Here is an 861-nt window from a genome sequence, read left to right as displayed (position 1 = left end):
TCATGTCTTATTTATTAGTGTTCTGTATAAATGTAATCTATTCTTAGGGTTACAATATATTTAAGAATTATGGGTAACTGACAGATTAGGTTAGACACCACAGGATGCTATTTTACGATCGAATTGGCGTCATTTGTTTGGGGAAAAAATACATTATATCACATTGAATAAAACAGATTGAATTGTTGCAAAACATGTTTTGTCGACAATTGTAAAAGAAGAAATCCCTGTAGCTTTATTCAAAACTTAAGAATGTGACCCACGCGCAACGCTTCATTCAAATTCCAATGTAGATTAATATCACCAACTTTTCCAAATAAATCAGATTACTACACGTGACTGGTGTTTCGAAACCAGTTATCTCCACTTTGTTTTGCCCTTCTTTCTTTAAAACGAATTTACCAGTATAACAGAATATGCTTGGGTCATTTACACAACCTTTTGTTGCCATAGCGACGAATAAATAATATTGAACAGAAAAAATATTGTCAAAGTGCCACACTCAAACAAATACCATCCAGATATGACACGTCATGCGGCCTGTTAACCGTTTATATGTTAGCGGTGTGTCTCTCGTGGGTTCTGGAACGATCGACAAGACTCTCACGTCGCAATTGGTCTAGAGAAATCTATAGTCAGTGGTTGTCAACATTTAAGCATAAAAAATGTGACCCGATTTCAATGAAAATGATTCACTTATGCCAAAGTTCATATAATGTTTTGTGAATAATCTGTACGTGATGGAGAGAAATGGATATCATTTTAGGATTCAGGGTACAGGAATTACCATAGAACATGTAAACATTTAAAGACAATAAAATCATGGAAGGTCTGTGTAATCTTAATAAAAAATCATTTAGA

Source organism: Limulus polyphemus, unplaced genomic scaffold, assembly GCF_000517525.1.
Source record: "Limulus polyphemus unplaced genomic scaffold, Limulus_polyphemus-2.1.2 Scaffold10658, whole genome shotgun sequence".
Classification (NCBI taxonomy): domain Eukaryota; kingdom Metazoa; phylum Arthropoda; class Merostomata; order Xiphosura; family Limulidae; genus Limulus; species Limulus polyphemus.
This window is presented reverse-complemented; position numbering follows the sequence as displayed.